The sequence below is a fragment of the Phoca vitulina genome, unplaced genomic scaffold (assembly GCF_004348235.1).
Source record: "Phoca vitulina isolate PV1807 unplaced genomic scaffold, GSC_HSeal_1.0 scaffold6, whole genome shotgun sequence".
Classification (NCBI taxonomy): Eukaryota; Metazoa; Chordata; class Mammalia; order Carnivora; family Phocidae; genus Phoca; species Phoca vitulina.
In genome coordinates, this window is record NW_022589709.1 from 56,419,954 (window position 1) to 56,435,987 (window position 16,034).

The following is a 16,034-nucleotide window of genomic DNA, read 5'->3' on the forward strand; positions in this document are numbered from 1 at the left end:
TACAACTGGCACGCAGGGCCAGTATCTCCCGGTGGGTGCAGGAGATGGAGAGGTGAGGGCCCATGAGACTTTCAGGAACTCATAAAAATGTTCTAAATTCTTTTTTTTTTAAAGATTTTATTTATTTATTTGGCAGAGAGACACAGCGAGAGAGGGAACACAAGCAGCGGGAGTGGGAGAGAAGCAGGCTTCCCGCTGAGCAGGGAGCCCGATGTGGGGCTCGATCCCAGGACTCTGGGATCATGACCTGAGCCGAAGGCAGCCGCTCAAGAACTGAGCCACCCAGGTGCCCCCAAAATGTTCTAAATTCTTTTAAAAGTAGAAATAATATTTTCATGTGTAATTGTTAATATTAAATATACCTTGATCTTTAGTGGATATACATTTAAAATATAATTTTTTATATTTTTATGTGGGAAGTTGGCCAACGAAGGCAAAATATCCAGGCCCACGGATGTCTGAGTGCAAGTGCTTCTGTTACATCTGTTCATGTCCTTTTCTGTGTCCCCTCCTGAGTGGGGAGGTCTTAGGAGCAGAGACTGCATCTTATTTGCCTTTGTACACACAAAGCCTTTCATGGTGGCTGGCACCTAACAGGCAGCCAATAAATATTTGATGAAAGAAATGATGAGCATTTTGGGTGACATGCAACAAGCCTGGGGCCTTGGAAAGAAGGGGGTTGTTCCGTCTCTAAGCGAGTTCATCTCAGTGCATCCTAGAAGTGCATTTGAAAGTGGCATTCTATGTGATGTGGATGAAAACCCAAAAGGAGGGATGCCTGGGTGGCTCAGTTGGTTAAGTGTCTGCCTTCGGCTCAGGTCATGATCCCCAGTCCTGGGATCGAGTTCCACATTGGGTTCCCTGCTCAGCGGGGCCTCTGCTTCTGCCTCTTCCCTCTGCTCAAGCTCTCTCTCTCTCTCTTTTTTCTCAAATAAATAAATAAATCTTAAAAAAAAGAAAACGCAAAAGGACGGAAAAGTCACTGAGCAGGGCGAAAGAGAGACACATACTCCTTTTACTCTGGATTTGACTTGAGAGCAGTCTTTACATGAAAGACTGACCATTGAGCTCCAACTGGGGCCCAGCTTCTGGGAAGGGAGCCCTCACATGTGGGCCCTAGCAGAGTGGGGCTGTTCGCAGCAGAAGGGGGAATGCAACTATGGAAACGTGAACAGAAACAAGTAACACCCTCCCCTCCTCCCTTAGGGCTCTTCTGGGTCCTCTGCTGCCTGAGGCCAGGGAAGGAAGGGGTCCCTGGTAGGACAGCAGTGCCCCAGGAAGCCAAGATCTTGGCGGCTAAGAACCAGATCCAGTGGTAAGTAAGTGGAATTGCCAAAGTTGTGCCCAGAGCTCACTCTGAGCTGGATCTGCTTCATGGAATACCGGGGACGTGGTGGGGGGCAGAACTGGGGAGAAGCATGAAGAAAATCAAGACAACTGTCGTCTGTAGGAAAAAGGGAAATATTGTTACTTTGGATTTTTAAGTGAATCAAAAATCTCCTTTTGCTTCATTTGTTGTATTCAAAAATATTTCAGATATACTGTGAACTATTCACAATAGGAAATACACAGAAATTAAAATAAGTAACAGCATGGATGATTCTTAGCAATAAAATATTTAGCACTTTTTCATACGGAAAATTTTAAACATATAGAAACAGAAAGAATACTGGGATTTCCTCCATGTACCTACCACCCAGCTTCCATCTTAGCCAGTCTTGCTTCATTTGTATGTCTTACCTCCTTCCCCCTCCCTTATTATTTTGAAGAAAAGCTCAGACATCATGGAATACCATTTTTATAATCTTAAAAATAACGAAAATTTAAAAAACATTTTCATGAATACATGGATTCAGTAAAACCATATAAAAAGAAATTCAAGGAAATGAAAAGCACAGCACTTGGGGTGGTAGTTACTGCATGTAGGTGGGGGTGGGTTACATGTAGATTAGTGTCTGGGATTTTGTTTTCAGTGGCCAGTTCTGGGTACTTAACTTGTTACCTTGTTAAAAAGAACTGATTAAAGGGGTACTTGGGTGGCTCAGTCGGTTAAGCGTCTGCCTTCGGCTCAGGTCATGATCCCAGGGTCCTGGCATCGAGCTCCACGTTGGGCTCCCTGCTCAGTGGGGAGTCTGCTTCTCCCTCTGCCCCTCCTCCTGCTCTCTCTCTCTCTCAAATAAATAAAATATTAAAAAATAACTGATTAAAGAACAAGATGTAGAAGGAGACCATGCAGAACCAATATGAGAGGGTACGTGAACCAAGGATTCATGATCATCCCGTGCTGTGCACAGAAGCCCCAAGGGTCCTCTTTGCTCCCTGAGCCAGTGGTATCATCATCTTCCTTTTCAGAGGTGACTGGAGTGTGTGGTAGGAGAGGACTTGGGATCGAGCTTATTTGAAGGCCTGAGTGACATGGGTAGAGCTCTGTGTCTGCAAGCATGTCCATGTGCTATTTTGCTGTAACCCATTTCACTTTGCCTTGTTCCTGCCTGAGCTGTGGGACCCAGAACCACAGCTTGCTAGGAGAGGCTGCAGAATGATTGCATCCTACACAGGAGAGGCACATCCATTGCAGCCAAATGTACTACTGTGGGGGCTCCAAGAAGATGCTTGTGAGGCGAGGTTTATTTCTGGCAGGCAGGAGAGGTTCCAGAGCAAGGGGGAAGACAGGGAGAAAGAAAGAAGTAAGAGAGAGGGGGAAAGGTGAAAGAGAAAGGCAGAAAAGGAATGAGTCAAGGGAGGGTTTGTTCATAGCTATTTATAGTGTATATTTTCTCAATCCAAGATGTATTTAAATTAATGAATTGGAAGAACTTTTCCACTTTCAGCCTATGTCCTCACTTGAGTTTTGAATTTTGAGTGCCTGGGTGACTCAGTCGGTTAAGCGTCTGCGTTTGGCTCAGGTAGTCATGGTCCCAGGGTCCTGGGATCGAGTCCAGCGTCCGGCTCCCTGCTCAGCAGGGAGTCTGTTTCTCCCTCGGCCTCTGCCCGTACCGCCTGCTCGTGCTTGCTTTCTCTCGCTCTCAAATAAACAAATAAAATCTTTAAAAAAATAATGAATTTTAATACAATTGTGGTAGATGGAATTGCTTGATTTAATTAACTCCCATATATTGAGCAGAGGGGTATGGGCAGAGTGTAGTCCTTTGAAGCACCTCTTTTTAATCCTGGCTCCGACCTATTGAGCAGGTCATGTAAGCTCTCTGGGCCTCAGTTTCCACATCTGTAAAAACAAGGAGGTTGGACTAGAAGATGTCCAGGGTCAATCTCAGATGTAACATTTTATGATAAAAGAAATTTTTATATTTCTTTTTGTATGGTTAAGTGACTTGAACCAGACCATAAATTGCACAGAAATGAGTATTTTATAGGGATTAAAAAAAAACAACAACAACAGTAAATTTGGCCTCCGACTCCCCAGATTAATGTTAAATTTCTATACATGGGCAGTTGCTTAGGTCTTGAATTCTCATGTTTTTCCACATTTCCTCATGACCTGCACACCTTAGGAGAAAAATGAGGGCTGCAAAATCTTCTCCACACAAGCCCACAGTAAGTGGAGCAAAACTTTTCTTGAATAAGGAAGAGTTCTCTGAATGGGAACAGTGACTAAGGGAACAGCCTCAGATTCTAGATTCTGTATTCAGTAACAAAGTCACAGGTAGAAAATGGCTCTCTGATTGTGAGAACCACAGGATACAGAGCACCAGCCCTGAAACACACACACACACACACACGCACACACACACATAATTAAAGGAAGCATCTTTTTGCAGTCTGTGCATTCTGATTCGGGGCCCAGAATCACGGCTTTTCTACTTAGATGGGAACAGGTGACAGGCTTGATGCTGATGCCAAGACCCTTTGTGCCCCAGGAGAGATGCTGAGGCAGGTGTGCGGGCTCACCCATCTGTGCTCCTGGTGGGGTCCTGGGGTAGAAAGGGTGGGACTGGAATCACAATTAAAATACCACAGGAAGTAAATAAAAAGCCCCGGATCAGACCCAAATATAAATTGTTTTTAAAATATGATGAAGATCAAATCTGTGGGGGGAACACATTATTTAATAAATAATGCTGGGATAACTTTGTTCAGTTGAGAAACTCCAAGTTGAAACCTAAGCTCACATTATACACTTAAATACATTCCAAGTGGACTAAAAAGTTAAATATAAAAGTAAAACTGCCATCTAGGTAGGAAAAAAATACATGATTTTTAGATTGAGAAGCCTTTTCCAAGGCAGAAGCTATGAAGAAATAAGTGGATAAGTTTGACAACATGAAGATTTTATATTTCTGTACATGCTAAAAAAATAAACATTAAAGGCAGAGGACAAACTGGAAAGCATATTTGCAAAATAGGTGATGGATAAAGATTCAATATCTCCCTTACAGCAAGATTTCTTATTAGTCAATTGAGAAAAGATAAATCCTCAAAAACAGAAATTGACATGGGCAATAGGAAAGAAAAAACTACAAGAGAGCCTCAGGTATAATCCAAGTAGTATAAATTAAAACAACGAGATACTATTTTGCCCATAAAGTCAAAGAGTTAGAAGACTGATAATACCCTTGCTAGTGGTGTGGTGAAATTAGCACTCTAAGATTAAATTTACTCTTCGCTCTGACTTTAGTATAAAATCTTAGGATAGACATTTAAGCTTTCTGAGATTCAATTTTCTCATCCATAAAATGGAGCACATAATAGTCTTGCAGGTTTAGGGTGAAGATTAGACGAGATAGTGAATTTTAAAAGAACTTTGTAAATTCAAAAGTAGTATATACACAGGAATATACAAGTATAATTATTGGGTCTTATAAGCCAAGTGGATCTGTGCTATACCTCAAAGAACAAAAGGCAGATGAGGGGTTAAGTAGACTTGCTTCTTGATGCCATCTTTAAGATCCTACACTACTCAAATAAGTTCCTTGAAAGAGCTGTGTGGGATTATAGATTCAGTAAACTACAATTTAGAGGTTGTGCTAACAAGGACTGAGATACTTGGGTGTTGCTATAGGAGCAGCAGATACCCTAAAAAACGTGTTGGCAGGAATAGATTCCTGAAACCACCATTCATTGCTGGCAGCCATGACAAGAGGTGGTGATGGAAGCTATTTCCAATGACAGAAACTTCCCCAGTGGAGCATGTGCTGAGAGTCCCTGGGATGGAACTGTGTCCAAGGAGAGCTATCACTAGGGACAACTTCAGTGAGCAGGAATTACCCGCAGAGCTGCCATTGAAAATCACAGGTCAGAGATGGCCCTGGGGAGATCCTGGTGGAGGTGGAGACCACTGTTTTTTGTGTGTAGTGGTTAAAATGTGTGGGTTTTAGAACCAGACTTCTCAGGTTCAAATCCTGACTCCCAATTGTGTGACCATGTGGAAAGTCTCTGTGAATTAGTTTTCTCATTTGTTAAGTGTAGATAATAATTGCATTTAACTCCTATGCTTATCATGGGAATATATGAGTCAATACACATAAAGCATTTAAAGATTCCTGAAACATAATAAATACCTAATCATGTTAAGTATTACTATTATTGTTGTGGTTATTGGGAACACCGCTACTACTACCACCACAATCTTTCTTTAAAAAGAGAATAACAGGGGCACCTGGGTGGCTCAGTTGGTTAAGCGACTGCCTTCGGCTCAGGTCATGATCCTGGAGTCCCGGGATCGAGTCCTGCATCGGGCTCCCTGCTCAGCAGGGAGTCTGCTTCTCCCTCTGACCCTCCCCCTCTCATGCTCTCTCTCTCTATCTCATTCTCTCTCTCAAATAAAGAAATAAAATCTTTAAAAAAAAAAAGATTAAAAAAAAAAGAGAGAGAATAACAGCTTCTCACTAGGAAACCTGGCATCATCCAAGCCTTAAAAATTCTGGTTAGCGGGGCACCTGGGTGGCTCAGTCGTTAAGCATCCGACTTCGGCTCAGGTCATGATCCCAGGGTCCTGGGATCGAGTCCCACATCGGGCTCCCTGCTCGGCGGGAAGCCCGCTTCTCTCTCTCTCCCTCTGTGATCTCTCACTCTTGCTCTCTCTCAAATAAATAAATAAAATCTTAAAAAAAAAAAAAAAATTCTGGTTAGCATCTCCAAGCAAGCCCTAGAGCCCCTTTAATTTCCAAAAAAAAAAAGAAGAAGAAGAAGTCTAATAGAGAGTTCCAATCGTAACAGTAGGTTATTCCCCTTGCTACATAAAGAAGTCTTCATTTATCATTTGGCTCTGCCCCCTTTTTTCCATGCAAAGAAAGGAAGTACACACTAGGGTAACTTACAGCATTCACAAAGATGCGGCTCCTTCTCACCCTCACCAGAGACCCTCCTGGGTTCACAGCCTCAAATTCATGCTCCAAATAAATGTCCCCATTGGAAAGGCCATTACTGGGCTCTGGCGAGAGAGGCCAAGTATAACTTCTTGCTTTCTGTATTCAACAGGAAGTTCAAATATCTCAACCATGAAAATTTCCTAAAGAATTTCCCATGATATTTTTGGAATGTCCAATGTGGAGGTGTTTGATTAAAAAATGAATAAGCACAGGTCAGACTCCACTTCCCAAATTACTCTGCCCCCCCTTCCCTTCTGGGCCAAAGTGTGCTTTGTACCCCGGTGTTAGTGGTGCTAGAAGCAAAACATTTTCCCTGTGTAATTTGGAAAATAAAAAGATTTGAGAAACTAATTTTTAAGTACAGCATTTGGGGGCAGGGGCGGTGACCAGTGACACGTGCAGAATGGGTGGGCAGTCAGGGGTGTCTGATCCCCAGCGACCCAAGATTGGGGTGTTTACCAGTCATCACTGCCATTCAGAAGAATGCCCACTAGAAGATATCTCTCTCTAAGGCTTGTCATTGGAATAACACTTAATTATTCATATCATAAGAAAGAGAGTGTGTTTGTTTTGAGTAATGCTTCTTGTGGAGGGAGTAGAGGTTCAAGAAATGCTTTGGGTCATGCCCCTGCCATCAGATACACAAGGTACTGTCATCTCTATAAATGAAATGATCAGGTTTCAAGAGGCTAAGTGGCTTGCTCAAGATCACTCACCCAGATTATTACTCATGGGAGGGAACAAAAGAGAAAGGAAAAAAAATACTTTTTGCCTTATATACATACCATCCATGCTATCTTTTTCTCCAGAGAGAACAAGGGGCCACAGCATTCAATGGCTATAGAATATACACCAAATACTCCAACTATGGACTGTAAAAGAGGCAGCCAGAGAGAAGGAGAGTAGAAAAGGAAAAAAATGCCTGAGTACTCAAAATGGACAGAACAAATTAAATCCTAGATGTTGAAGAACAGGCATAGCCCCCAGAAGATGGCTGTTCTACCTGTGTTGTCAGAGATGAGCTGATAGAAGAGAGTAATGAGAGGTGATAATGCAATCCAGCTTTGTTGACTTCTCTGAGGAGCAACTTGACTTTCCTGTCCTATTTAATTGTAGCTACTCTGTTTGAGCAAATGGAACTCTGTTCCTTCTTGGGTTTCTTGATGCCGACACCATGTTCTTTTCCCTGTGTAGTAGAAAGAACATCCTTTGGGGTAATATATGGTACTGGCTTGGCCAACTAACTGTGAAAACATATTTGCTCATCTGTAAAATGGGAATGACAATGGTAGTAGTGATTTTGGAGGGCTGTTGTAAGAACTAAGTTGAATAATATTTGTGAAGTAGTCAGCATTGTGTCCAGCACATGTTTCTTCCCTAACAAAGGTGAATTCCCTATTCTTTTGTGGGAAGTAGAAATAGGGGCAAAAACTAGCTGGCATCATACTCTATCAGGCTTTTCCCCCTTCCTTCTTCTCTGCCTTCAACTTGAAGTAGAGGGCTTGGGCTTAGTAATTTCCACTCCTGGTATTTTTTTTCCCCTTGGCCCCTGACGTGTGAAATATCAGAGCAACCAACACAATAAATTTTTTAATTCACCAGCCTTTTGAGCCTATGTAAACCTATGTTCAGATAATACAGCCTCACCTAACCACTGGTTAGAGACCCTCAGTGTCATATATTTATAAGGAATGGAACACTATTGCTGTAGATTTAACCTGGATATTGTATCAAAATGTATTAGCAAGCCAAGAGTTCAAGTTGTGATGTTAATGTGACTAAATCCAAAGTAAAGACAACAGAGTAGCTTACTTACAACACACTCTAGAGCAGGAATAAAATTGGAATGTCCCATTTAATGTCAACACCTTTGAGGTGCTGGGGCTGGAGGATAGCTGGTTGATATTGGCAGAATATACCATGTGTCAGGAGGCACATCTCCCTCTGTAATATAACTTCAACTATTTGATCCTAGTTGTTTTAATTGAAGAAGTTCAACAGATCAGCTAGCTTTGAGGGGAGACATATAAGAAAACCGCATTTATATTACCTGAAGGAAGGGAGGAGTAGGACTAGATTAGTTAGAAGCCCACCAATCACAGAGGAAGAACAGATATGCCAATCCTATAAAACTTTGGTTGGACCATGGAGCTCAGAAGTAGGATCTGTTTCAATGAGAGAGGTGGATAAAAGAACCCAGATTTACCTATTGAGGGAAAACTCTTCAGAACATGGTATTTGTATTAGTTGGGTTTCTTAGTTCGAAACAATAAGCTTTGGCTAACTTACTCAAAAAAATAATTTCTTGAAGAGATACTTAATTGCTTCAGAAAAGCCTTGAAGATGGAGAACTAGAACTAAGGAGGCTGGGGTGACAGCCAAAACCATGTCACAGGAATTTTCTGGTGAGAATGGTGTATTTGTTTGCTAAGGCTGGCATAACCAAGTACCATAGACCGGGAGGCTTAAACAACAGAATTTTATTGTCTCACAGTTCTGGAGGGTAGAAGGCTTCGAGGTGTTGGTTCCTTCCAAGGTCTATGAGGGAAGTGTCGGTGCTAGGCCTCTCTCTTTAGCTTATAGATGACCATCTTCATAGTCACAAGGCAGTCTCCCTGTATGTATTTTCATATTGTCTTACCTTCTATGCTTGTCTCTGTGTCCAAATATCCCCTTTTTATAAGGACACCAGTCGTGTTGTCCACCCTAATGACCTCAATGTCACTTGATTACCTCTGTAAAGACCCTATCTCCAAACAAGGTCACATTCTGAGATACTTCGGGTTAAGTATTCAATTCAACATAAGAATTTGGAGGAACACAATTCAACCCATAACAGATAGCTCCACTGGATACTAGTTATAGGACACGGTTTCCTACTGGTGCTGTTACCTCTGCTATGTTGGTAAATAAGAGAAGAATGTGCCACTGCCCCAGGCAGGAGCATCTTACTGGTTGGGCTTAGTCACATGCACATCCCACCCCTGCCATTGAGAAGAAGGAAAGCTAGAATATGGCCTTTTCAGTTTCTAGTTGGGAGGCAGGTTCTGCTTTCTACCAAGACTCATGCTGTGGGGATTATCCCAAATGTAGAAAGGAAGCTCAGTGGCTGCGCATTTCAAAACCTGACAAGTAGCCACATCAGTGCTTTTTAAACCAACCAGTGTCTTCAAGTAGGCATATTAGTTTTTGGAAAGAAGCTCTGAATAACATTTAAATAGAGGGTCTAGAAGCCAAGCCAGATGAAGAAAGAACTCTAATGATTATTGGCAAAACATGTAAATTGTAGTCCAAGTCTACCTCTGATTCACACTGAGAGAGGTGAGATAATGTGGAACCTTTCTGCTCAAAATCATTCATTTCCATTTTCATACTCCCCAATGGAAGTGGCAAGCACCCAGGCCCACATATCCCTTGTCCTCTCTGACTTTGCCACCACAGTTGACTGTGTTGAGATAGGCAAGTGCTGAGATGTGGAGACCAAATGCTTCTTTGGATTAGGAGAGAAGCAGAACTGGACAAATGCTGCCGGAGCTGTTGGTCAGAGTCACTACTGGGTGATAGACATCCGTGTCAGGAGGGTCAGGGAGAAAAGGCAGTCCCTGTGTCTTCCCATGGGAATACGTAAGTGTTGAAAGGAATGAGAGCCCAAGAATGAGTAGCTACCGCCGTGGCAAAATTCTTGGCTTCACACTCTTCATTACCATGTCTTCTGCCGGCCTCTTTAACCCACTTTCAGTTTCTTATTTATTGAGCACCTATGGGCCAGACAACTGTGCTAAGGAGTGGAGATGTCATGAAAATACTTGGTCCCTGCCCTAGGAAGATCCCAGCATAGAGGAAGAGACTGACATGCTTTAAATAGCTACAAAGCAGTATTCTTAAAGCACATACCAGTATGTGAAATTATGTATATTTTCATGCATTTACTTATTCACTCGGTCCTCTCCCACTGCAATGCAGTGGACTTGGTCACATTTACTGTTGTGTGTGCAGCACTCCAGCGCATAGAGTCTAGAGAATGTTAGGGATTCAGTAAATATTCATGAATAATATTTATTTATTTTTTAAAGATTTTATTTATTTATTTATTTGACAGAGAGAGACACAGCGAGAGAGGGAACACAAGCAGGAGGAGTGAGAGAGGGAGAAGCAGGCTTCCCATGGAGCAGCGAGCCCAATGTGGGCTCAATCCCAGGACCCTGAGATCATGACTTGAGCCAAAGGCAGATGCTTAATGACTGAGCCCAGGTGCCCCTCATGAATAATATTTATGATGGAAGCCTATTAAAGAGTGCTGAGGGAAATCAGGAAAGGCTTCCCAGAGGAGGAGGCTACACGTCATCATGACTCATTCTCATTGTGGTGAATTGATTGCATTATTAGCAGTGGGTTTTTCGTACTTCTATTATATTCATGCTCTTTGACAGTGGTCTTGGCCATGTGACTTGTTTGGACAATGGGATACTAGCACACTTTATGTAAGCAGATACTTGAAATGTGGCTTCTAATTTCTTGGAGCCCTGCCACCACCAGAAACACAAGCCTAGACTAGCCTAGAAGATATGAGACCGTAGGAAACAGAGATGAGTTACCCCAGCTGAAGGCCGTCCTAGGCCAGCTAGGCCCAGCTGAATGGACAGCTGATTGCAAATACACGCATGAGCCGTGGCCATATTGGCAAAGCTGGCCAGCTGACCCAAAGAAGAATGAGAATAGTAAAAGGCTGTTTTAAGCAATGGGCTTTGAGGTGGTTTGTTATGTGGCATTATTGTGGCAGTAGATAACTGATACACTTAACCATCTCACTCCACAACAATTTGTGAAATAGTAATTTTTATTGCCACTTCAATTATAAGAAAGCTGAGGCTGAGAAATAGGAGTAGAGTTTCTCCCAAGTGTTTGGACTTCAAATCAAGTACTCCTTTCTTTATACCATAGCTGCCTTTATGTTTAGAAATGTGACTCTGCTATATCATGGTAGCCGATGGGATACTTATGTAATGGAATGAAGGAAGAGAGAGAAGGAAGGAGAAAGGGAGGGAAAGAAGAGAGGAGGAATGAAGAGAAGGAAGGGGGAAGGGAGGAATATGTTTGACCGCCCCCCAAGACAATGTTTGTACCACTAATCTAGCCACACAAGCGGTGCTTGGCGAATTCTGAGTGATGTTTAATATAACCCAAAGCTAACTTAAAAAATGGATTAAAGAGAACTTTTTAAGGGTGAAAAGGAAAGGAAGGGTAGACAAGAAAGGACAGGGTAAAGGATGTATATGTTTCTGTGAGACAGATGAAATCATTCATCCCACTTTTGGCTGTGTCGTCAGGGAAGAACTCTTTTGAGGAGGTGGCAATCTGAGATTTGAGTAACAAGAAAGAACCAGCCACACGAGGATCAGGAAGAACAACCTTCAGAGGCAAGAGACCAGCTGTGGCTAAGGACTCAAGGCTAAAACAAGCTGGGCAAGTTCAAGGACTCAGAGGAAGGCTAGGGTAGCATGAGTGAAGTGGGGGTGGGTGACAGATCTTATTCTGGGTGATACATGACCTATGCTTTGGAAAAGAGAACTCTAGAAAATGGATTGTGGGAGAATAGATGATAGGCGGGCAAACATGGAAACAGGGAAACCAGGTAAGCATTAATGTGGTTGTCCCTCTGAGAGATGATGGTTGCTGGGCTTTGGCGATCGTGGTCAAGACCTCGAAAGGTGGATTGTTCTTGGAAGTCATGTCAACCAGACCCGCCAGTGGATTGGATATCAGGGAAAGGCAGGAATCAAGAATGAATCCCAAGTTTTTGGCTTGAACAACTGGGTGAGTAGTGGTGCCATTTACTGCAATAGAGACAATCATAGGAAGAAAAGGGTTTTGTTTTGTTTTTCCCACAGTAGGGGATTCATAGGAAAAAGAGAACAAAGAAAAGAGGAATGAAGGGTTAAAACGACAGTAGCTGCATCGGGGAGAGACTGGGTCACCACTACACTATCACTCTGAAGCATCAGTACTCCAGCCGCGTGCCCTGATCTAATGTTTTAGTGTGTCTGAATGATCCAGGAAGGTTAGATTGTTATGGAATAAAAACAAACAATTGAAAAATAGAACCACAGCGATGCTGAAGAGCAGCTTGTTAGTAAGTAGCAACAGCTGGAGGCAGAGTATGCACAGTGTGTTTTTCCTCCCCAAACCCAAGCCCGGGGCACACGCAAGACTAGCGCGACTCAGTGGTGAGTTCTTGGGTAACCGCCTCTCTTTCCACCCACCCCCTCTCCACCACAATGGAAAAAAGAGACATTTGCGTTTGTTTTCTAGTACAGCCCACACTTTTAGAGCACTTTACATGATCACTGACGACAGCTTGGTGAGGTAAGCAGAAAAGATACCATTATTCCCAATTTTTAAATCAGGAATCTGAACCAGAGGCAAGACCACATGGGTTAATACGTGGCGGAGCGGACCCCTCCTGCTGCCTGGGTGCAAGGCTTTCTCTCTTTCCTACGGCTGACTCTGTGTTGCGGATGGCCAGCCCTCTCTGTTTTCCACTTTTCGGATCCTCCTATGATACTCCCATTTTTGGTGCCCTCTTCTCCTCACCTCCCTCTCTACCCAAATGGATTCCATGGTCCAGCCTTTCAGTCATGGTTGTGTACACTCAATAAAAGCCTATGAGAACACATCCTGTAGATGAGAATTCAGCAGACATCAGGCATCCATCCCCCATTGTCGTTTCACTAACCTAGGCGCAGCAAGGCTCTCCATTGCATGCAGCTGAATTTTGGGACCCTATGGATAGTGTTAGGGTAGGGTTTTGCTCAGCCATCAACTCCTTTTTACTGTATTCTTCCATCACATTTGCTGACCAGCTGTCCATCTCCTCAGGGTTGGCACTCAGGCTGCTGGGAGCTGCTGTAGGAAATCACCAGTTGGTCAGATGAATGCCAAAGTCAGCTTTTGCTGGGCCAGAGGCATTGCTCTGAGATCCCACTCCATCTCCAGTTTGTTTTTCTGACCCTGTTTCAGGTCTCTTCTCTCCAAACCTCAGATCCCTTCCTCATTAGAAGGAGGTGACTTCCTACTTCACAGAGACAACAGAAGCCATCATGTGGAAATGACTTCATCTTTTGGCCATGAGATCTACACGCATTCCTGAATCAGTATTCATCCTTTTCCCTTCTGTTTACAGTGAAGGAGGTAGTCCTTCTCTCTTCTAAGGTCTTTCCATCCACTGTGCTCTGGATCCCATTTTCTTCTATCTTTTAGCATGTGTATTTCCAATGTTCCTCCTCAAAAAGTTCAAGTCTGTCAAAAAAAAAAAAAAAAAGACAAAACACAGAACCTTCCTTAGACCCTCATCTCATACTCTAGCTATTATTTTGTCAGCCTTCATCTATTCATAGTAAACTTGTCCTCTTTGCCATCTTTTTAAATTCTTTTTCACTCTTCAGTTTCTTATCACATCTGGGTTCCTTCCCCATCTGTCTATCCAAACTGGTCCACTGACTAAGCTCACCAGTGATCTCCAGGTTGTTAGGTTCAATGGACACTTGCTCATTTTATCTGATCTCTCAAAGGTATAACACACAGTTAGACATTCCATAGTCACCTTTAGGAAACATCTTGGACTTGTACAGCATCGTTCCTACTAGGTTTCCTTTTAACTAGCTGACCACACCTTTTGCATTCTGCTCTGCACCTTCCCTTTCTTCTTCTACTCATCCATTAATTCTTTTCTTATTTGACACACTTCTCAGATGATCTTATCCATACCCTGTGTACTGATAACTCCCAAAACTATACTGCTGCCAAGAACTTTCTACTGAGCTTCAGACCCATGTATCCATCTGCCTACTTGACATCTGCATGTGTAAGTTTAATGGGCCTCAAAAGGAACATGTGCAAACTTGAACTTGTGGTCTTTCCTCTCAACACTTTACTCTTCCTCTAGCACATGACCCCACCATCCACTCAGTTGTGCCTGTGAAAGTCCTAGTTGTTACCTGTAATAAGTACTGTCATTCTCATCTGCCTAGCATCCATTCCCCACTGTGCTCATAATAGTTCCTCAGATTTCTTCCCCTACCCTAGGTCTGTTTGCTTTAGGAGGAATGATATTTCCTGAAAATATTGAAATGTTCTATTCTGCTGAAGTTACTGCCCTGTGAGGATATGGACCTGGGACTGCCAGGTGCTATCTTGTCACCCTGAGGACAAAAGTGAGGCCAAAGCAGCAGATAAACAATCAGAAAGAGACCTGCTCCTAAAGACATCATCTGAACTCCTGGATCCAGCCGTGTCTGAAGCATCTCATCTACTCCCAGAACTTTTCCCATCCCTGAATCAATCCATTTCCTTTCAGGCTTAAGCCAGTTTGAACTGGGCTGCAATCACTGTGTAGCACCTCCCTTTCCTTCACCCCTCCCTTTCCTCTCCCCATCTAATCAGTCCTCAGGTCTTTTTTACTCCATTCTCTAATTAACTAAATATCTGTGAAATCACTCTTCTGCAACCAATTCCACCCATTAGTCTAGGCCAGAGCACTATCTCTCAGTTGGACAATCACAATGGCATTCTAACTGGTTCCTTGTATCCAGTCCTGTCTCTTCAGTATACTGCCCTCACAATGGTCAGTGCGATCTCAGTAAAACCTAAGTCTGATTATGTGTCTTCTCTACTTAGAGCTCTTCATTGCTCCCTCCTGCCTGTATGATTAAGTGCAAAAAATCATTCATGTGGTCTTTGGCCTCTGAATGGGCTAGCCCCTGCATAACTTTCCAGCTTGAGCTCAGTCCATTTTCTCCCTCAACCCCTCATCCCAGTGAGGCTGGACATGATCCCTAAATCTCAGCACTTTCATAAGTGCTGTTCCCAGTACCTGGAACAGTCTTCCCCCCAGCTCCGCTTAACTAACTGCAATTTAAATGTTATTCCTTGGGAGAAGGCTTCCCTAATATATTACACCAGGCCCCTTTCTTCCCTGAGCCATCTCTCATGCCCCAACCCCTTTTATTCTATACTTCGCCTTCTCAGCATTTGTATGTGTCATCATTTAATTGAGCATTTAATGTTAATGATCTACATGTGGTCTCACTCCCCCACTAGACTATAATAAGCTTCTTGAGGATAAGGGCCAGGCCCATTTTGTTTACGACTATAGCTTACACAGGGCCTGACATCCTTTTGACTGATTTCCTTTGTTCTGGGAGTGGGGGGATGGGATGGGAGAAGAGGAAGAAATTAAAGAAAAATAGAGATGTTTGATCAGGTTTACAGATTTCATTTGAGGTGAAAAGCTTCAGATTGAAGCAGTTGACCATCCGTTATGCCATTATTCTTTCTTTCTTTTTTAAAGTTTTTATTTATTTATTTAGGTAATCTCTATACCCAATGTGGGGCTTGAACTCACGACCCTGAGATCAAGAGTCGCACGTTCCACTGACTGAGCCAGCCAGGTGCCCCATCTGTTACACCATGAAAGCAGTATCTCTTGCAGGGAAAGATAAGACAGAGAATGTCTTATCTTTCCTAAATATAATTATTATAATATATATATGATATATAATATATAATATATAAATTATTATAATTTCCTAAAACTCTGGTTTATGTAAAGAATAAAATCTGAGAGAGAAAAGGAAGGAAAAACACACAAAACCTCATCCTGCCCTGTTCTTTTCAACAAAGTTTAATGAAAAAAAAAATAATAAAGAG